This window comes from Hemitrygon akajei, chromosome 26, assembly GCF_048418815.1.
Source record: "Hemitrygon akajei chromosome 26, sHemAka1.3, whole genome shotgun sequence".
NCBI classification, from domain to species: domain Eukaryota; kingdom Metazoa; phylum Chordata; class Chondrichthyes; order Myliobatiformes; family Dasyatidae; genus Hemitrygon; species Hemitrygon akajei.
This window is the reverse complement of record NC_133149.1, coordinates 39,602,009-39,625,051: the sequence shown is the minus strand read 5'-3', so window position 1 is coordinate 39,625,051 and position 23,043 is coordinate 39,602,009. Positions and strand designations below refer to the sequence as shown.

The 23,043-nt window shown below is 43.0% G+C and overlaps 1 protein-coding gene across 22 annotated transcripts in view; it reads right to left on the bottom strand.

The window, feature by feature from the left end:
• phldb1b (pleckstrin homology-like domain, family B, member 1b) overlaps positions 1 to 23,043 on the bottom strand; it is a 395,372-nt gene that overhangs the window by 176,901 nt on the left and 195,428 nt on the right. Inside the window, exon 1 of one of the 22 annotated variants that reach the window (XM_073029945.1) lies at positions 4,708 to 5,011. The exons of the other annotated variants lie outside the window; for them this stretch is intronic. The gene's annotated coding sequence lies outside the window, so the exon portion shown is untranslated. Of the gene's footprint in view, positions 1 to 4,707; positions 5,012 to 23,043 lie in introns of those variants that run through there. 22 annotated transcript variants of the gene reach the window in all.

The following is a 23,043-nucleotide window of genomic DNA, read 5'->3' as shown; positions in this document are numbered from 1 at the left end:
AATGTGGGTGCAAGATAAAGCAGGTATGGTAACATTTGAGCTATTAACGGCAGGTGTGGGACTGCCCTGGGCCAGTATTAACAGTAACTGAAAGTTGGTGTGGGACAAACCCTCCACAATTGAATAGCACTATGAAGATTGCTATTAAGACCAGGAAAGGAAAAAACTGCACTTTCACAAGCTACATGACCTTAAGACAATATAAAGAACACCACAACAAATAAGGTACTTTTTCAAGTTTTGACATCCTAATATAGGATATGGCTTAACCAATCTATGCATTATAAGCATTATACTACTGCCACAAAGCAACAAATTTCACAACATATGTCAGTAGCAACAAACCCAATTCAGATTCGGAAAAGAAGTGCTTTAACCTTCCCACTTGTTTCATTGAAAATTCACTTGGCCTGTTGTTGAATGCAAATTGGAGTCTCTTCTTGATCCCCCGTTGCGACTCCGCCCTCAGACTGTACCTCCTCTGCCTGAGGCCATATATCAATATCAATCAGATACATCCGCTATGCACCTGCTGCGTTTTGCTGTAAAGTGTCAAAACTGTATGACTACTTATAGATTCCAGTCAGTTTTATGAAAAGGACAATATTAAGCCTGCATTTGTCAAGACGATGGTACGACTATATTAAAAAAAGAGCACACTCACTAGGGGACATCATAAAACAGATCCAAATTATAAATGAGTTGCAATGAAGGGATCCCAGTGATGGAGGAAATACCACTGGAAGGATCCATGAATAGATGGAGTGACATCCTAAGGACTTGACTCTCCCAGGAACTCATATGAGGATCCCAACAATAAAGGGGTAGTCACATAATCTACAGAGGTTCCCATCAGAAGGATCGTATCCTCAGAGAGAGCCACATTAGAAGAATCTCTGTGACAGAGGGGGGCCATGATACAGGATTATAATTTCATCATAAAAGAAATCACACACTAAGAATTCCAATAACAGTGGGAGCCATCTTCTCTAAGGGTCCCAAAAATAGGGCCAGTCTAGAAATCTAAACAGAGGTCATAACATAAGGGTGCAAATAATGGTGTCACAATGTGAACCTCTCAACATGGGGTCACAGTGTCATCTCAACACAGGATCACACGAAAACATCTCAATACAGGGTTGCACTGTGAACATCTCAGCAACGGGGTTATACTGTGAACATTTCAACACAGGGTCACAAAATGAGAATCTGAACAGGGGGGTCACACGCAAACATCTCAACACAGGCTCACACCATGAACATCTCAACAATAGGGTCACACCACGAGCATCTTAACAATGGGGTTAAACCATGATCATCTCAACATGGGCTCACACCATGCATGAACATCTCAACAATGGGGTTACACTGTGAACATTTCAACACACGATCACAACATGAGCATCTTAACACGGAGTCATATGGTGAGCATCTTAACAATAGGCTCACACCGTGACCATCTCAACAACGGGGTCACACCGTGAACATGTCAGCAATGGGGTCACACCATGAGCACCTCAACACAGGGTCACAACATGAGCATCTTAACAAAGGGGTTACACCATGAACATCTCAACAATGAGGTCACACTGTGAACATCTCAACAATGGGGTCACACCGTGAACATCTCAACAATGGGGTCACACCGTGAGCATCTCAACAATGGGGTCACACCATGAGCACCTCAACAATGGGGTCACACCGTGAGCATCTCAACAATGGGGTCACACCGTGAGCATCTCAACAATGGGGTCACACTGTGAGCATCTCAACAATGGGGTCACACTGTGAGCACCTCAACAATGGGGTCACACCATGAACATTTCAACAATGAGGTTACATTGTGAGCATCTCAACAATGGGGTCACACCATGAGCACCTCAACAATGAGGTCACACCGTGAGCATCTCAACAATGGGGTCACACTGTGAGCACCTCAACAATGGGGTCACACCATGAACATTTCAACAATGAGGTTACATTGTGAGCATCTCAACACAGGGTTACACCATGAGCATCTCAACAATGGGGTCACACCATGAACATTTCAACAATGGGGTCACACCGTGAGCATCTCAACAATGGGGTTACACTGTGAGCACCTCAACAATGGGGTCACACCATGAACATTTCAACAATGGGGTCACACCGTGAGCATCTCAACAATGGGGTTACACTGTGAGCATCTCAACAATGGGGTCACACCATGAACATTTCAACAATGGGGTCACACCGTGAGCATCTCAACAATGGGGTCACACTGTGAACATCTCAACAATGGGGTCACACCGTGAACATCTCAACAATGGGGTTACACTGTGAGCATCTCAACAATGGGGTCACACCGTGAACATCTCAACAATGGGGTTACACCGTGAACATCTCAACAATGGGGTCACACCGTGAGCATCTCAACAATGGGGTCACACCGTAAGCACCTCAACAATGGGGTCACACCGTGAACATCTCAACAATGGGGTCACACCGTGAGCACCTCAACAATGGGGTCACACCGTAAGCACCTCAACAATGGGGTCACACCGTGAATATCTCAACAATGGGGTCACACCGTGAGCATCTCAACAATGAGGTCACACCGTGAATATCTCAACAATGAGGTCACACCGTGAGCATCTCAACAATGGGGTCACACCGTGAGCATCTCAACAATGAGGTCACACCGTGAATATCTCAACAATGAGGTCACACCGTGAGCATCTCAACAATGGGGTCACACCATGAGCACCTCAACAATGGGGTCACACCGTGAGCACCTCAACAATGGGGTCACACCGTGAATATCTCAACAATTAGGTCACACCGTGAATATCTCAACAATGAGGTCACACCGTGAGCATCTCAACAATGGGGTCACACCGTGAGCACCTCAACAATGGGGTCACACCGTGAGCATCTCAACAATGAGGTCACACCGTGAATATCTCAACAATGAGGTCACACCGTGAGCATCTCAACAATGAGGTCACACCGTGAGCACCTCAACAATGAGGTCACACCGTGAGCACCTCAACAATGGGGTCACACCGTGAGCACCTCAACAATGGGGTCACACCGTGAATATCTCAACAATTAGGTCACACCGTGAATATCTCAACAATGAGGTCACACCGTGAGCATCTCAACAATGGGGTCACACCGTGAGCACCTCAACAATGGGGTCACACCGTGAGCATCTCAACAATGAGGTCACACCGTGAGCATCTCAACAATGGGGTCACACCGTGAGCATCTCAACAATGGGGTCACACCGTGAGCATCTCAACAATGAGGTCACACCATGAGCACCTCAACAATGGGGTCACACCGTGAATATCTCAACAATTAGGTCACACCGTGAATATCTCAACAATGGGGTCACACCGTGAGCATCTCAACAATGGGGTCACACCGTGAGTACCTCAACAATGGGGTCACACCGTGAATATCTCAACAATGAGGTCACACCGTGAATATCTCAACAATGAGGTCACACCGTGAGCATCTCAACAATGAGGTCACACCGTGAGCATCTCAACAATGGGGTCACACCGTGAGCACCTCAACAATGGGGTCACACCGTGAATATCTCAACAATGAGGTCACACCGTGAGCATCTCAACAATGGGGTCACACCGTGAGCACCTCAACAATGGGGTCACACCGTGAATATCTCAACAATGAGGTCACACCGTGAGCATCTCAACAATGGGGTCACACCGTGAGCATCTCAACAATGGGGTCACACCGTGAGCACCTCAACAATGGGGTCACACCGTGAGCACCTCAACAATGGGGCCATTTTGTGATCATCCAAATATCAAAGCTTCAGTGAAGAAACTCTTGCTGAAAATGCTGACAATCTATCAGGATATCGCATATAAAGCAAATTTTGATATCACACAATTATATCTCCATTTCATTTTTATTACAGCTGCACTTTCAAATAACTTAAAATGTATGAAACGAAATCATCTTAAATCTGTCTAGAAAACAAACTTCTGTTTTCCAGTCCAATTTTGTACATTTGTTCCTTTTGTTCTTTGGTTGAATGTTGAGATGTTTGATCTGAGAATGGGGAAACTCTCTACACTGGCACGAGGATCACATTTCTAACATCAAAGCTTCAGACAACTCTCAGTATTGCCGGTCTAAATGGGAAACAGTCCACTCCATGCCGTGGGATTTACTGCTCCTACATCTAAGTCAAGTTTTGACGTGTAAAGACTGAACAGAGATAGAGATAGATAAAAGGAGGGACAGAATGATGGACAGTTGGAGGAATGGAGAGACAAAGTTGAAAAAGATATGCATGGAGCAAAGGTCAGATGGAACTTGAGGCACAGGGAGAGCATAAGCAAAACAAAAAAGGGCAAATATATGAAGATAGAGACACACGCATGCATGGAGTCACATACATCAAAACATCCACATACACACACATATATACCCTCAAAAACATCCACATGTACACACACACCTGCATGCACACACGGAGTCACACACAGGCTCAAAACATCCACATGTACACACACATCGGAGACAAAGAAATCACACATAAATTAAACAGGCAAAGTCTCCCATGTAGGGAGAACTGTGGCGCACAAAGAGAGACAAGTGAGCCACGCACAAAGAGAAAAGGAAAACACAAAAGAACAAAGCGAGTGAGGCAGCGAGACTTGTAAATCTGTCAGTCCACTTCTCCCTCACCTTTCTCCTGGTTCCAACTGCGAGCTGACCGCACAGACTGCCCGACTCGAATTAATTCCTCCACTGCCCTCCGTCCAAAAGGAGGTCAGAGCGGTGCTGCCGGATTTAAATCAATCCCAGTGTTTCTCCAGAATCTTCCCTCTTCCTTCCCCCTTTGCTTTTCAAAATTGAATAATAAGTCCTCGGAGCCACACCAAGTTGTTCCAGACGGGAGTAGTAATTTCAGTGACACTGCTTTTGTGACAGGATGAGATTGTGTGTTGGTTAAAGGGCTGTAGGGGGGTGGTGTGTGTGTGTGGGTGTGTGGGGGGTGGGGAGGGGAAGGGGGAGGGGGGAAAGCAGTTAAAACTGGATGGTGGCTGTAGCTGATTCTATTCGAGGGGCTGGCCTTCCTACTTCGCGGCACAGAGTAATGAACATTCCTCTCTTGGTGTGAGCACTGCAAGGATCCAGTTTCATTGCTACTGACCTCACTGAAGATCTCCTCCCACTCCAAAAGCACTCCAGCTATCCACCTCCTCCTCCTCCTCCTGCACCCTGTCCCAAAATCATTTAAAAATAAATGGGTTTCTTTCAGCCAGACAGAAAGCAGAGTGGATGGACAAGTAGGCAGAGAAATACAGAGGCAAAGATACACGCATAAACACCACACCACACAAAATACATTGTAAAAACACACAAACACAATACCAGAGACAAAGACATGTACACATATACAGAGAGAGGAGTGTGTGAGAGAGAAAGAGACGTAAGCACTTAGAAAGATACATTGAGGCAGAAACACTCAGCAAAGACACAGACACATACTGACACACAGGGTAAAAGATGCTGACACTGACATAAAAACATCAAGTAATGGAAAGACACACATAGATAAGCAACAAGTAGAGAGACATTCTGAAAAACTGAGAGACAGCAATTCACAAAGATGAACAAAGAGAGACAAGCGGGGATGGGGGAGGTGGAAGCTATACTTAAGATAACTCTATAAAAGAAAGGAAACATTGCCAAATCTTTCTGGAATGAAAGATATAACCAAAGGATATTTCCAGGATAACCTGTCCTCTGGCTAGACAGATTTACAGTTCCACAATTTTGTGGTGACCCTCGTTGTGGAAAGTTATGATTTGTCAGGGAGCAATCTGATTACTCACTCGTGAGGGAACCTTTGGGAGAGGAACCGAGAAACTCAAGGCAAGCATGGGCTGAGACAGTCTCTGAGGGATTCAATGGAGCAACTGCAAACAGAAAACCAAATACTCTCCTTGCAAATGTACAGGCAGTTTCCTTTTGCTGTGAGAGATATTTTTGTTCTTTCATTCCTTCTATCCTCACACAAATGGCCATTCTTCTTGCGATACACCGGAGAAACATACCTCTTAACTATTGACTTCTGATCCTTATGCTCTGCAGTGTCTATTGGATACATGGGAAAGGAAGAGGCTATTTAGCTATTCAATTATATATTTAATATTGGTTATCCACATCAAAGATACTGATGGCTTGTCAACAACATCTGGTCATAAACAGGTCAATATTTATAACTCTTCTGTGAGCATAGATAGACAGACCATGAGTCAGACAATGCAACTCAGGTTATAGACCAGAAAGTACAGATTATAGACGATAAAGTAATACACTTATCTCCTTCATTGGAGAAATATTGTTACCTCATAAACTCTCCTGGAGCTCTCCCATGATTAGACAATCTCTATTTTTATATTTAAGTCCTTAACATATTGCCATGACCTATTGCAATAATAATCTTTGATTGAATTCCACTCACGTACCTTGTTTCTGTGACCCTGATTACTCTTACCAAAAATACCTATCAAAGCTTACTTTGAAAGTTTTCATTCACACTATACTCCTGCTCCTGACACCAGGCCTCGTGAGTTTCTGGGGGAGAGTTCCAGCTAAAAGAAAATGCTTCTTGATTTCATCCTGAATAATACTGCTCTACATTTTAAAGTAAAGTGCTTTGTCCTGGATGCCTGCTATCAGGAAAAATGATGCCATCCTTTTGCTTTTGAGCAAACTTCATCATCAGTTAAATCAAAGTATTGAGTATAAGAGTTGGAATGTTATGGTGAGGTTGTATAAGACATTGGTGAGGCCGAATTTGGAGTATTGTGTGCAGTTTTGGTCACCTAATTACAGGAAGGATATTAATAAGGTTGAAAGAGTGCAGAGAAGGTTTACAAGGATGTTGCCGGGACTTGAGAAACTGAGTTACAGAGAAAGGTTGAATAGGTTAGGACTTTATTCCCTGGAGCGTAGGAGAATGAGGGGAGACTTGATAGAGGTGTATAAAATTATGATGGGTATAGATAGAGTGAATGCAAGCAGGCTTTTTCCACTGAGGCTAGGGGAGAAAAAAACCAGAGGACATGGGTTAAGGGTGAAGGGGAAAAAATTTAAAGGGAACATTGGGGGGGGGGGGGCTTCTTCACGCAGAGAGTGGTGGGAGTGTGGAATGAGCTGACGGATGAAGTGGTAAATGCGGGCTCACTTTTGACATTTAAGAAAGACTTGGACAGGTACGTGGATGAGAGGTGTATGGAAGGATATGGGCCAGGTGCAGGTCAGTGGTTCTAGGCAGAAAAATGGTTCGGCACAGCCAAGAAGGGCCAAAAGGCCTGTTTCTGTGCTGTAATGTTCTACAGTTCTAGTTGCAGTACCACAGGCAGCTTGTCAATGGCAGTACTGAGCTGCTGGACTTAACAATGTAGCCTGTAGGAATCTGGCGGTACTGCATTTTGGTTTTAACCTGAATTTTAAACAGCCTGTACAATAAGACTCTGATTATCTATTATCTAACTGTTTAGAAACCTCATGGTTCGACATTTAGCTTATTGGGTAATGTTTGCCATGGTCCCTTTCCTTAAGGTTGTTAGAGCCAGATGTGGGGAGGTTTGGGGTAGAGGGGATACCATAGTGGGGTGTGTCAGGAATGGACAGGAGGAGGAGTATAGGAAACTGATACAGGACTTTGTGATATGGTGCAACTCAAACTACCTGCGTCTCAATATCACCAAGACCAAGGAGATGGTGGTGGACTTTAGGAGATCTAGGCCTCATATGGAGCCTAATATGGATCATTAATGGAGAATGTGTGGAGCAGGTTAAGACCTACAAGTATCTGGGAGTACAGTTAGACGAGAAGCTAGACTGGACTGCCAACACAGATGCCTTGTGCAGGAAGGCACAGAGTCGACTGTACTTCCTAAGAAGGTTGGCGTCATTCAATGTCTGTAGTGAGATGCTGAAGATGTTCTATAGGTCAGTTGTGGAGAGCGCCCTCTTCTTTGTGGTGGCGTGTTGGGGAGGAAGCATTAAGAAGAGGGACGCCTCACGTCTTAATAAGCTGGTAAGGAAGGCGGGCTCTGTCGTGGGCAAAGTACTGGAGAGTTTAACATCGGTAGCTGAGCGAAGGGCGCTGAGTAGGCTACGGTCAATTATGGATAACTCTGAACATCCTCTACATAGCACCATCCAGAGACATTAGGCTTTACAATTCTACCGCCAGGACTTAAGAACTTTTAAAAGCTTTTTAAAAGCTATTATTAATGCTTTTTGAGATAGTGATTTAGATGCATATCATATTTTTTACTGAGTTAAGTATTGTTTGTAATTAGTTTTGCTACAACAAGTGTATGGGACATTGGAAAAAAAGTTGAATTTCCCCATGGGGATGAATAAAGTATCTATCTATCTATTAAATGCTCCTGATGGTGTGTATCTCAAATAGCCTCTGACAACCAAGTCCAGCTCCTGGCCTTCACGTGTGGCTTATCTACTAAGTCTGGCGGAACCACTTCTACTGACAGGAGAAGGGGCAAAGGAGGGTTACTACTGGTACCTTAAAACCATTTGCTTTGGGCAGATGGGGCTTGTCAGCCGTGGTTGGCAGCTCATCTAGGAGAAGGAAAACTCTGATCTCAAACCTCTGCTGCCTTGCGGTTATATGCACTCATGGGGAAGGCTTTCAGAGTGAACCCTGAGGGAAAATTCCGGAGCTGGAGTCCCTAAGGCAATCCTATGTTTAGTTCATCGCTGACTGGCAATTCCTGTAATGCTGCTGGTAATGATCTCTGCCGTTCCTTTTGGTTCATCAGTTGTGTCGAGGGGGGAGCTTGCTACATGGGCAACGCTCTCCATATTGTGCTGCTCTGGCTTGTGCACCTCAACAGCTAGGACACAACATTCATGGTCGACACTGACCAATGGAGGCCTCATTCACTCACTCTTTCCACTCAAGGCCCCAGTTCCTGCACTCCCTTTCAACTTACTTGATTAATCTCTGGAGCTTTGCTCTTTAGCCTTTACCCATATGCAGGTAGGAGAAGGAAAGCCAAGTGATCATATCGACCAAAATGTAGCCTGCGCATATGAATTTCAAGGTAGTATATTGTACTTTGACCATAAATTTACTTTGAACTTTGAACCTTAGTGATGCCTCTAATCATTTTATATACATGTATTATGTCATCTCCCTGTCTTCTTTGCTCCAGGTGGAACAAACGTAGCCCGTCCAATATCTTCCGATAACTCAAACCCTCCTATCCCAGAAACATCCTTGTGAATATATTCTGTACCCTCTTTAAATTATTATGGAGACCAGAAGTTCATACAGTACTCCAAGTGTAGCCTAGCCAACATTTTGTACAACTATATCATGACATTCTGGCTCCTATATCCACTGCCTTGACCAATGAATGCAAGCAAGTCATATGCCTTCTTCTTCATCCCGTCTGCCTGTGTTCCCATTCTCAGAGAACTATGTACTTGTACCTCAAAGTCTTGCTGTTCAACAACACTCCCAACAAAACTTCCAAAAAGTATCACTTTAGAATTATTTGAACTAAGTTCCATCTGCCATTCCCTGCCCATTTTACCTGTTGACCTACAGGTGTTAAGCTGAAGAGCTGTATGTGCTCTGAGGTTCAAAGTTCAAAGTAAAATTATTATCGAAGTACATGTATGTCACCATACACTACCCTGAGATTCATTTGGAATCATTGAAATGGATATAAAAGTACCATACATTATTTAAAGAACAGCATGAAGGTTTGACACAGTCTTTGCCAAGATTTACCCACCAATTAAAATCATGGAGAAAAACAGTTTTATGGGATCTTGCTTTGTAAAAATGGCTGCCATATTTCTCTATATTTCTACACTAATTTCTAAAGGTGTTCTATTCATGTTTGAGATGTTTTGAGGCTGTGACAGATCCCATCAGGAAGAGAAAACCTCTCTTATCTTTTTGCTTTTCCTCAAGCCTTGAATTTTGAACACTATGTATAAACAGAAGTTGTAAGAATATAAAATTGGCACCCCTCTGTTTCAATCTGTTTATGTGTTAAATTTGTCAAGGAAGCTGATCCAGGGCCTTAATGTTTAATTCACAATCTTGGCTGTCACCATTTCAATACTGGGGGTGGTTCACGAGGAGAAAGATTGGACAGAATTGGAGTGGGGAGAGCAGAAGGAAGGACATAGGAAAGGGGTGGGTGGCAATGGAAACTCCCAAACATAAGAGATTCTGCAGATGCTGGAAATCTAGAGCAACACACACAAAATGCTGGAGGAACTCAGTAGGTCAGGCAGCATCTATGGAGAACGGTTTGAGCCGAGAAGGGTTTATTCCCTCCATAGATGCTGCCTGACTTGCTGAGTTCTTCCAGAATTTTGTGTGTGTTGATGGAAATTCCAGGTATTTTTTTGTAATTGATCAGTAGCCACCCTCCTTGTCTCAGAAACCCCATTCATGAATTGAATTGAATTTGAATTGACTTTATTTCTTACATGCTTCACATACATGAAGAGTAAAAATCTTTACATTACGTCTCCGTCTAAATGTGCAATGTGCAATCATAGTAATTTATATAACTTGTAATACATAGAACACTCAACGTAACATAGAAATACACTCAAATCAGCGTGAGTTAATCAGTCTGATGGCCTGGCGGAAAAAGTTGTCCTGGAGCCTGTTGGTCCTGGCTTTTATGCTGAGGTACTGTTTCTCGGAAGGTAGCAGCTGGAATAGATTGTGGTTTAGGTGACATGGGTCCCCAATGATCTTACAGGCCCTTTTTTCACACCTGTCTTTGTAAGTGTCCTGAATCATGGGAAGTTCACAACTACAGATGTGCTGGGCTGTCCACACCACTCTCTGCAGAGTCCTGCGATTAAGGGAGGTACGGTTCCCATACCAGGCAGTGATGCAGCCAGTCAGGATGCTCTCAATTGTGCCCCTGTAGAAAGTTTTTTTGGAATTGGGGGCCCATACCAAACTTCCTCAACCATCTGAGGTGAAAGAGGCACAGTTGTGCCTTTTTTACCACACAGCTGGTGGTACAGACTATGTGAAAGTGTATAAATACAATATATTCATCTTTGACCCATGCAAGTCCTTGGACTCATTTCCAACACACATGGAGATGAAAAGGAATTCTCTCTTAATGGCCCCAGGTTACTTTCTCTTGTTTTTTTTTGATACTCCTAGGTTGCAGACCAAGGGGTGGGGGGAAAGGAAGAGAAAATGGTAGATGAAGGAGAAGGGTGAAAGCACAGAAAGAGGGAAGAAAGGAAGAGGAGACTGAGTAAATGCAAAGGGACTGAAAGGAGAAGAAAGGGAAAGGTCGGGGGGAGGAATACGATGAATGCAATGAGAGAGCAAGGGAAAGGAAGCAGGAGAAGATGGGAGGGTAATGAAGTGGGGAAGTAATCACAATGCAGTACAACTAGACCTCTGTAGGTTAGTCTCTATAAGGCATTGTTCAGGACATATTTGCAGTACTGTGAGCAGTTTTGGGCCTCATCTAAGAAAGGATATGCTGGCATTAAAGCTTCATGAGAATGATAGGGTTAACGTACAAGGACTGTTTGATGGCTCTGGGTCTGTACTCACTGGGGTTTAGAAGAGTGAGGGGGGGGGTATCTCATAGAAATTTAAACAATATTGAAAGGCCTAGGTAGAATGGACATGAAGAGGACGTTTCCAATAATGGTGAAGTCTAGCACCAGGTGGCATAGCCTCAAAATAGAAGGATGTCCCCTTTAGGGTAGAAATTAGGAATTCTTTTAGCTAGAGGGTGATAAGTCTGTGGAATTTATTGCCACAGACGGCTATGGAGGCTGAACCATTGGGTATATTTAAGGCGAAGGTTGATGAGTTTTTTGATTAGTAAGGGGACCAAAGGTTATAGGGAGAATGCAGGAGAATGGGGCTGAGAGGGAATATAAATGAGCCATGATGGAATGGCAGAACAGACTCGATGGGCCAAGTGGCCTAATTCTGCTCCCATGTTTTATGGTCTTAAGTTCTTATAGTACTGGTCCTCAAGCAAACAGCGTGCCATTGAAGAGAGGGTCCTGGAGTAGATACAATCAATATCTGGGGCCGTTAACTCCTTCAGGATGACAGGAGAAACTCTGGAGAGATTCATCTGTACTGTAACCAAATATTTCTAGGCATTATATTCCAATTCTCATTTTAAATGAAATCTTATCAGGATTTCAAAACCAGTTCTGTAAAATATTAAAATGTTAGTTAATTATTTATTCAAAGTTTAACTAAACCACTGAAGTGTTAGTTATCAGAACAGTAAGTACTGTTTAAAATTCCCTTTTGTGCGAGGAACAAATTTGTTGTTATCCTTGGGTGAAGGATCATGAGTTAGCGGGTCCTCTGTCACACTCCAGGGCACTAGCTCACTCACCAAGGCATACTCAGCCAAGCAGGGCTTACACAAAGGTCAGAGGGAATGAGGGAATGAGGTACTCACTCCTTAGAAGGCTGAAGGCCAAGTAGCACTGTCAAGACTGAGATTGAGGAGGTCTAAGGGTTTTACAGAACAGAAGGAATCTTTTCACTTAGAAGTCCTGCTCTAGTTCCCCACATCATTCCATTGATCTGTTCTTGGCTCCGAGTCATTAAAACAGTTTATTTTTCAAACACATCCCCTTTCTTGACAAAACACATTTGTGGATTTTTGTGCTGCGGTTGACAAGGGTGGGGTCATGGAGCTGGAGTGAAGTCCAGTCGTAATGTAACTGAATGGAGGAGTGGGATTGAGGAGATGGACAATCCTATCTTGTTCAGGTATTAACCTAACCAGTTGAAGTTTAACCTGGGAGCTGTGACTGAATGTGTGTTTATACAGAGCAGAGCAGACAGAAACCTGGGCTGAATTAAAGGAAAAGAACAGCCAAAGACCATCAATGAGAGAGGCAAAGTGTCAAAACCTCATACAGGATGAGACTGAATTAATTTAAATGGGAGAACCTCATATTCCTGTACCATAAATACTCCCATAAACTTCTATCATAAATAGCACCGAAGCCAGTTTTAACTTACAAGCAGATGAAATAGGAGTGAAAGCAGGCCATCAGTTCCCTCAAATCTGTTCCACTGTTTAATGAGACCATGGTTTATTTAACTGCAACATTAATTCTGTAATCTCACTTACCTCTGGTAACCCTTCACCTCCTTGTTTATCAAGAATCTATCTATTCCTTTAAAAATATTTAAAGACTTTGTATCTACCATACTTTGAGAAAGAAGATTCCAGAGGCACAGGACCAACTAAGAGAAAAAAGATCACATTATCTTTGTCTTAAATGGGCATCTCTTATTTTTAAACTGTGATCCTCAGTTAGTAATATACTTTTCCAGGGGGATAATCCTTTCCATATCCACTATGTTAGTACATTTTTATATATTGTGAACTACAAGTAAAAACCTTCAAGAGGTCTACAACCTTGCCTTTGGGTTTGGAGGCTTGCGTTCCTCAGTGACCCGGAGAGCTGTGTTGTCTGGAGTCAGGGCTTTATGCCTTGGCTCTTGGTAGGGTCACTCATGCCAAACAGGTCAAAGGGTAGAGGTCAGACTAAGAGTGGTTCACCAAACCTCCAGGTTCAGGAGTTCAGCTCAGGGCTAACAACCCTGACTGGTCAAACAAAATTGTTACGGAAACAGCAATGAAGAATCCTTCTACATCTGAGGGCAGCGGTATTCCTAAGTCTCCACCCGGGACTTGCATGACTGACAGCAGTGAAAACCGAGAAGAAGCTACTAACATGATGAAGAAAGCTCTGAACACTGCCAGAGATGGAGGACCCTCATTGCTGCCCCTAAATGCCAGTGGTTTAATGGGCAGTAAGTAAGTACAAGTAAAAAACCAAGCTGGTGTATGAATTCTTTACATGTTAACCATTGCTTATTAACCCCTTTATATAGCTTACCAATTTCCCATAGCCAGTTCACACCTCATAGCTCCAGGGTTTGCTTTTAAGAACCTGCCTTGAGATTGAATGAAATCACTGTCAATACAAAATTGTGATCCCTGTTCCCTAAAGGCTTCTTAGCTACCTGATGGTTAATTAACTGTCTCTCATACACAATACTAAATCTAGAACAGAACGTTCCCTTGCCAGTTTCTCAACGTACTAACGCATGAATTTGTGGACTCTGTGAATTTGTTCTCCACAGTATTTCTGATAACTTGATTAACCTGTCTTGTGGTTATTGTATTACCACATCTAAGGAGAGGAGGACATGCTAAGGGGCCTCAGTGCAAACATCTTCAAGGGGGGAAATAAACTGGGGAGGGGTCTCTTTCCTGTTTGCCACAGAGTAAGCTATTGCCACGGTCCTCCATGCTTGCCTCCTCCCAGAGGCTGAGCAGCGGCTTGGTGTTGGTATTGGTTTATTAGTGTGGCTAAAATAAACCAGTAGAAATGGCTGGTGAATCTGTGGTGTTCTTTACCACAGAAAACTGTGGAGGCCATGTCATTGGGTATATTTAAAGCAGAGATTGATAGGTTCTTGATGAGTCAGGGTGTCGAAAGTTACAGGGAAAAAGCAAGAGAATGAGGTTGAGAGGGAAAATAAATTAGCCATCATGGAATGGCGGAATAGACTCAATAGGCAGAATGGCCTAATTCTGCTCTTATATCTGACGGTCTTATAACTCATGGCCTCATTATGGCCTGAAAAACCATTATTGCTTAATTTCACCACACTTTATTTATAGCATTAACTGTCACTCAAATGTGACAGATCTCTTGCCGCAGACGTCCCTTACTCATTTTTCCAGGAATATCACTCCTCCCAGTCTCATCCTTTGACAGTAAACACCTTCCTTTGAGCTCTCTTCCCATTTGTCTTTCAGTTCTCAACAACTTGATTCAACTCCTCCCATCCAGTTCAGCTCATGGCAATTGATATACCCTTCTATGTTATCCACTGTGTTTACTGAACTACTTACCTGTGTTCTTCAAATCAATGACTGTTTATGAGTCACATTCAAACACCCCACTGCATTGCTTACCCGTTGTGACGGAAACCAGCCTCCCCTCCATGGACTCTGTCTACACTTCTCACTGTCTCAGCGAGGCAGCCAGCAAAATCAAAGACCCCACCCACCCCGGATGTTCCCTCTTCTCTAACCCCCCCACCATCAGGTAGAAGAAAATTTATTTACAAAAATAAACTGTGTAATACCTTTTCATTCTTACATTCACAGTCAATGCTTCAGTACTGTTTTATTACATTCCTGAAAGCCAATAGGACTGTTGCCCCTCATGTGGCCCCCTGGGGTGATACACTTCTACAATAATTGAGAAGCTTCCTTACCCAGCTTGGTCCCTCCCTGTCCAGTAGTGGAAAAACCTGTCTCTGTCCTTCCCCACTGAACCCTTGCAGTGACTGCACCAAGTCAAGTCAAGTCACTTTTTATTGTCATTTCGACCATAACTGCTGGTACAGAGCATAGTAAAAATGAGACAACGTTTTTCAGGACCATGGTGTTACATGACACAGTACAAAAAACTAGACTGAACTACGTAAAAAACAACACAGAAAAAAACTACACCAAGGCTCAGGCAGAAGATACAAAAGCCTGAAAGTGCATACCAATAGGCCCAAAGACTGTTTCTATTCTGTATTTACAAGACTATTGAAGGTCCCCTAGTATGATAAGATGGACTCTTGACTTCACTTGTTTTGGCCTTGCATCTTATTGTCTGCCTGTAACTGTAACACTTTATTCTGCATTCTGTCATTGCAATGCAATGAATTTTATGGATGGCATGCAAAACAATGTTTTTCCCTGTATCTTGGTACATGTGACTGGGGGACAAGGATGGACTGTTTAATGACACAACTTATCCCTGCTCTGTCCTCACTTTATCATCCATCATATCCGCTCGGTGGATCTCAATCCCGCTGCTGAATCGATGGCTTCAGTGAATCAGTGACTTGAACACATAATCCCAACATTTGAAACGTCTGTGGAGGCACTGCCACGCAATGAGCTGTTAACTCAAGGCTCCACTTCATGACCATAAGAACATAAGATTTAGGAGCAGAATTAGGCCATTCAGCCCATCAAGTCTGCTCCACTATTCCATCATGGTTGATTTATGGTTCTTTTCAACCCCATTCTCCTGCCTTCTCCCCATAGCCTTTGACACCTTTACTAATCAAGAACCTCTCAACCTCCACTTTAAATACACCCACTGACATAGCCCCCACAGCTGTCTGTGGCAATGAATTCCACAGATATACCACCCTTCACTGAAGAAATTCCTCCTCATCTCTGTAATAAAGAGACGACCCTCTATTCTGAGGCTGTACCCTCTGATTCTAGATTCTCCCACTATTGAAAACATTCTCTCTGCATGTCCATTCTAGACCTTTCAATGTTCAGTAAATTTCAATGAGATCCCCCCCACCACCCCCCCATTCTTCTAAACTCCTGTGAGTACAGCCCCAGAGCCGTCAAATGCTCCTGATACATTAACCCTTTCATTCCCACAATCATTCTTGTGAACCTCCTCTGGACCCTCTCCTTTCTTAGATATGGATAAGACTGTGTGAACGATCTGTTAGTATTGCTTTGAGGAGTCATTGTCTTCAGTCTCCTGAAACCCTTCAACCTGCATCACTAAGCAAATAACCTGGTCGCCATCACAGACCCATAATTCTGTCATTTTAACAACAGGAAAAGCATTTAAAGAGTAATTAAGGTACTGCAAAGTGCCTTGCAATATCCTCAGGATGAGAAAGGACCAACATAAATCAAGTTCTTTCTCTTTCTTCTTTATTGTCAGTTTATTAGAATACAGTTGGCAAGAAGGACTCTAACATTATAAGGGAAAGGAAAAAGTATATGAATTTCTTCTACATTGCTCACAAATTCAGTTCAGCAGCATAATGCTTCCTTTACTGACTCTGTCCTGTCAGACACACAAGGGAACGCCGGGCTTTAATTTGCCATTAGTTCCCTCAGGTGTACCTCACCATACTTGTGCATGACAAGAAATGACTTAAAATTGTGACCTCTCCTCCTTCTCTCTCTCTCTCCCCTAACTGTCATTGTTCCTTATTTCAGATTGTATGTCTATTCACAAGAATCTAATAAATGGCCTGAATATTCTGAATCAAACCATTCAGCCCATCTACTCTATGTCCCTGCTTTGGCTCTCAGTCCACCTCCTGTACTTTCTAATCCAGTTCTGCTCTTTCAGAATGTACGGTATCCAAGTATTTGCCTCAAACACTTCCAGTGAATTTCATAGCATTTTCTGGGAAAGAATTTTCCTTCAAATTCCTTTCATTTTGTTGGTGACAATCTTACATGCAGGCTGTTATTTTTAATCATCACCACATGGAAATGTCTCTATTTATGCTGAACTTTCATTGAGAGCACAACTAGAATCTGAGTGAAGACTTCTACAGGAATACTACTCAGCCTTTTCCATTCCAGAAATGGTCATCTTTTACCATGAATAATACTTTACGGATTGGTACTACCAATGCAAATCTTTTAAGCACCTTTTCAGTGCTTTTATATTTAGGCAGTGGCATGGATAATAGAGCCATTGTCTTTGTACAGATCTGGACCCAAGTTCAGACCTAATCACAGGTGCTGTCTGTGTGCAGTTGTATGTTCTCTCTGTGACCTTGTGGGTTTCCTCCGGGTGCTCTATTTTCCTCCCACATCCCTCAGATACACAAGTTGATCATAAATTTACTTTGAAATTTGAACTTTAATTGGCAACCGTAAATTGCCCTAGTGTGTTAGTGAGTAGTGGAGTCCGAAGAGAATGTGGGGAAAATTTAAAAAGGGGCTATTATACTACCAGTGTAAAATGGATGGTTGATGGTTGGTGTAGACTTGGTGGGCCGAATGGCCTGTTTACGTGCTATAACACTCTACAACTCTAATACAACAAACAGAAGTGTACCCAGTATTCCTAAGGTTGCCCAGCAATAGTCCAATAAATATCAAATATAACTTCACTGCCAGTCAGCTCCATCTTTTTAAAAATAAAAGTGTATTAATGTCTTCAATTCTCACTTTAAAAAATTCTTCAGGGCTTGCCCCTCCCCCATTCTTTATATCTTTCTCTTTGTAACTCTTTCTTCTCTCTCTCTCTTTCTCCCAGTTTGTAACAATATCAAAATTCTGCTGAAATTCCTGTCTTGAAGGCAGGTTTTTGGGATAGCAATGACTGATACTCTGGATCCCTGATTGTTACATATGTATTTTTCACAACTCATTGATAATCACATTGTGTGTGTGTGTGTGTGTGTGTGTGTGTGTGTGTGTGTGTGTGTGTGTGTGTGTGTGTGTGTGTGTGTGTGTGTGTGTGTGTGTGTGTGTGTGTGTGTGTGTGTGTGTGTGTGTGAGAGAGAGAGAGAGAGCATTCAGCTAAAATGATCAACAAAAATGACAGAAGAATAACAAACAAAATGCTGGAGGAAATCTGCAGGTCAGGCAATGTCTATGTAGAGGAACGAACAGTGGACATTGTGGGCTGAGGCTCTTCATCGGGATTGGAAAGGAAGGGGGAAGAAGGCAGAATAAGAAGGTGAGGGGAGGAGAAAGAGCAAGAGCTGGCAGGTGAAGGGAAAGGTAGGGTGGGAGGTGGGGGGAGAATGAAGTGAGAAGCTGGGAGGAGAGACATGGAAGAGGTGAGGGCTGAAGAAGGAATCTGATAGGACAGGATAGTGCAGCATGGAGAGAGGAGGGGCACTAAATAAGATATTTTGTTTTTAACTATCTTGATATTTTTATTTGTTTGTGATTCTCTCAGCTGCATCGTGGAGACTTCTGGAGATTTTTCACCTGAAACATTGCTGACTGGGGCTAGTGTGGCCTGCACTGGGTCTGCTAGAGACTCAGTGAAAAATGCCAGTGGCACTCTAATCAACGCCTCCGTCCTTACTCTGTCAATTTTGTTTTGTATCTTTAGCTACACAGCCTGCACTAATGACAGGGAGAAACCAGGCTTCCACATTACTTATTGTAGGAAGTATGGCCTGAGGTTATAATTACAGACACTCCATGATCAGAGTGTGGGTAGAATCATTTTTAGTGACAAAAAAAATCAAGCGCTGCTTGAATATTCCAGGCTGTTAAATGTTACCTTGGGTGATGTATTCACATTGATTATCCCTAGCAAAACAGAACATTCCACCTTAACACGAATGTCAAGGTGTTTAAATGACTGCTACAGGATGGGATGTGTGATGACTCAATTAAGGATTTTATTCATGAATCTTTGAGCATTTTGTGCTCAGTGTGTGGGAGTAGCTCGGCTCAGATGTTCAAAAACATTGTTTTCTGCGCAAGCCGTTTATCAACAACAGTTCCTCTGGTTCTTGCGTGCTTCTGCTTTTAAAGTGAACTACCCTCCAAAGTAGGAATGCCTGCAGGAGCCCATCTACCCATCCCAGAGCAGCTCTGCCCTTGATGAGATCATTCTGAGGAAGACCCAGCTCCAGTTCATCCAAATATATTTAGTTAGCAAGGATCCATCAACCTCCAATGTAAAATGAACAATAATAGATGCTCTCCAGTGCTCCAGTTCCTCCCATATCTCAAAACGTGCAGCAACAAACAGTCTTCTGGAAGTACTCCGTGCATCAGGCAGCATCTGCGAGAAAGGATTGTTGACATTTTCAAGCCAAAACCCGGTACCAGGACCTCAACCCGAAATGTTGACTTCTTTCCTTGCACAGATCTGCTGATTCTGCTCAACACGTTGAGCTCCTCCAGCAGATTGGTGGTTGTTCCAGATCCCAGCATCTGCACTCTCTAGCGTTTCCCAAAGCGAGTAGGCTCGTAAGTAGTTAGCCACTATAAGTAGCCTCTACTTGGTAGGTGTACAGTAGAACTCGGGATGAGATGGTAGGAATGGGGAAGAATAAATTGGGATTACAGTAATTGATGGTTTTTTTGTGGTGTCACAGGGCCAAAGGTCCTGTCTCCATGTTCTGTCACAACCAGTTTACAAAACATAATCCTAGAGAAATTGACCAGAAATTCTCTCCCAGATGAAGGAAGAACATTGGTCAGTGTTTGAGAGAAGAAAGGAGAACACCTACTCTTGCCTTATGAAAGAAGTAGTGTGGTTAGTGCAATGCTTTACAGTGCCTGCTGTTTAAGGTGGGGGTTCAATTCTCACTGTCCTCTGTAAGGTGCTTATACATTCTTCCTGTGACCATGTGGGTTTCCTTCCACATTCTAAAGACATATTGGTTATGGTTAATGAATTGTAGACGTGGCATGTTCGCGCCGGAAGTGTGGCAACACTTGTGAGCTTGCTGATTTGATTCGAAACAAAACAACACATTTCACTGTATGTTTTGACATACGTGACAAATAAAACTGATCTTTAATCTTGAGAATACCCCTTAGGATAATGCAGCAACCACTAGTGATTTTGTGCGTCAGTCTGTGTGATGTAAAAGTAAGGCTCGCATTTATACGTTGCTTTTCACATAATCAAAACTTCCCAAATATTTTCTAGCCAATGAAGCACTCTGAAGTGTAATTAGTGTTGATCTGTAGGAAATGTTGTGCTTAATTTGTGAGAATAACATCTCACAAACAATAGGGTGAAACATGGCCAGCTAGTCTGTTATTAGGTGTATAGCATTATAAATATTGGCCAGGATACTGGATAGAACACTTTGAAATTGTGCAATCGTTAGTGTAGACTTGAGAGAGCAGATGAAGACTCAGTTTAACTTCTGCGTTAAAGCCCCTCCACCAGAGTGTTGGCCTGCATCTTGGCATTCAGGTCTATTGAACGTTCTGCCCCAGGGACAAGAGGGAACTTTTGAAAAGTAACTCCTTTGCTTTGAAATGGTTTGGCATGTGCTCAGGTTGTGAACTGCATTTTAAAAATGAAAGTTCTTCACCAGTTCTTGCTGCTTCCTCACACCACTGTGGGCCGAAGGACCTGTTCTGTGGTCTATGTTCTAATTTTGGGAATCTCGGGTGCTGTTTGAGGAGACTATACAACATACAACATGGAACAGCACAGGTCATGATTTTGTACCAAACTTTTAACCTACTCCAAGATCAATCTAATCCTTCTCTCCCACAGAGACCTCTATTTTTCTTTCATCCATGTGCCTATCTTGGAGTTTCATACATTTTTCTACGTTACCTCGACAACCACCCTGGCAGTGCATCCCATGCACTTATACGCTCTATGTAAAAAGCCTACCTCTACAACCCCTTATACTTCAATCATGTTAAAGGTATGTCCTCTCATATTAACCATTGCTGTCCTGAGAAAAAGGAGCTAGCTGTCCAGTCTCTCTATGCCTCTTTTCATCTTACACTCCCTCCTCTATCAAATCAGCTCTCATCCTCCTTTGCTCCAAGGAGAAAAGCCCTAACTTGCTCAACCTATCCTCAAAAGACATGTTTTCTAATCCACGCAACATCCTGGTAAATCTCATCAGCACCCTTTCTAAAACAATCACATCCTTCCTATAATAAGGCAATCAGAACTGAACACAATATTCCAAGTGTGGTCTAACCAGATTTTTATTGAGCTGCAATTTTACCTCACAGCTCTTGAACTCTTCTCCTGAGTAAAGAAGGCCAACACACCATAGGCATTCTTAACCACTATCAATTTGTGTGGTAACTTTGAGGGATCTATGGACTTGGACCCCAAGATCTCTCTGTTCCTTCATACTGCTAAGAATCCTTGAATTGTTTCTTCAAGCCCAACCTTCCACAGTATGTCACTGCACAATTTTCTGGATTCAACTCCATCTGCCACTACTCAGCCCATCTTTCCATCCTGTCAATGTCCCATTGTAACCTATGACAGCCTTCTACACCATCTACAACACCAACAGACTTTGTGTCATCTGCAAACTTACTAATTACTACTTCCTCATCTACTACTTACTACTACTTACTAACTTCTACTTCCTCATCTAAGTCATCTATAAAAGTCACAAAGAACAGATCCCTGCAGAACATCACTGGTCACCAATCTCAAAGCAGAATATGCTCCATCTACAGCTACACTGTGCCTTCTGTGGGCATGCCAATTCCGAACCCACAGAACCAAGTTTCTCTTGAAGTTTCTCCAAGTATTTTGCATAGGAGGGGAATTAAGGGTTCTGGGGAAAAGGCAGGTAGGTGGAGATGAGTCCATGATCAGATCAGCTTTGATTTTATTGAATGGCGGAGCAGGCTCGATGGGCCAGATGGCCTACTCCTGCTCCTATTTCTTATGTTCTTATGTTGATCACGTGTCTCTTGACTCTGAATGAACTTCCCATGGGGAACCTTATTGAATGCCTTACTAAAATCCATATACAGCACATCCACTGCTCTACCTTCATCAATTTGTTTGACACGTTCTCTCTGTGATTGCGTGGGTTTACACCTGGAGCTCCAGTTTCCACCCAGATCTCAACAATAAACTGGTAGGTTAATTGCGTCAGAGGAGACCAATGTCAAAATGAATGGTCAATTGTGAGAAAGAATAAGTTGCAGGAATACAGGGAAAGCAGAGTGAGTCATCATGCACGGAATGGACTCCACTGTGTCATTAGAGGTATCAAACAATCAATCAGGCCCACATTGTGTTGGGTCTGGAACTTACCCACGAGAATGTGATCAAACCTTGGGATTCTTGCAAGAGAGTAGAAGAGATGATCTGGCTGGCACTGGTGAGTTCCCAGTTCAAATACTGGAGGGCATAGCTTTAAGGCAAGAGGGGGAACGTTTGAGTGGGAAAAATTGTTTACACATGGTAGTACCTGTAATGCACTCCCATGAGTGGGTGTGGAAGCAGACATGACAGTGGCGTCTAGACGTATACTAAGCACGAGGGGAATGGAGGAATATGGATCATGTGCAGGCAGATGGGAATAGTTTCATTTATCATCATGGCTAGCACAGACATCCTGGCCAAAAGGCCTGTTTCTGAGTATTCTATTTTCTATGTTATCCCCTCCCCACCCCTGCTGGAATTCTCATGGAGCTGAGAGTTCCAGAG